The sequence below is a fragment of the Syngnathoides biaculeatus genome, chromosome 7, assembly GCF_019802595.1.
Source record: "Syngnathoides biaculeatus isolate LvHL_M chromosome 7, ASM1980259v1, whole genome shotgun sequence".
NCBI classification, from domain to species: Eukaryota; Metazoa; Chordata; class Actinopteri; order Syngnathiformes; family Syngnathidae; genus Syngnathoides; species Syngnathoides biaculeatus.
This window is the reverse complement of record NC_084646.1, coordinates 28,579,918-28,580,218: the sequence shown is the minus strand read 5'-3', so window position 1 is coordinate 28,580,218 and position 301 is coordinate 28,579,918.

Genomic DNA, 301 nt, shown 5'->3' with positions numbered 1-301 from the left:
GAACAGGAAGCACTGCAGGCATGGCAAATGCTGATTGGCTGTCAGTTTTCTAGCCCGTCTCACTGGTTTGAGCGAGAGAGCAATTTTGATAATATTTTACAATTTAGAGACGTTTCTTGGTGAAATCTGTGGATAACTCTGGCATTAAAAGAAACACTGAACCCTCATCAACGAACTTTTAATGTGTGCTCCCATTCCTATTAGTTTCGACAAAGTCTTCCTTTAAGTGCAGTCAATTATACTCATTATACTCAATATAAAGGATGAAAGGAAATAAAATAATCAGTCATCTCAATGTGCT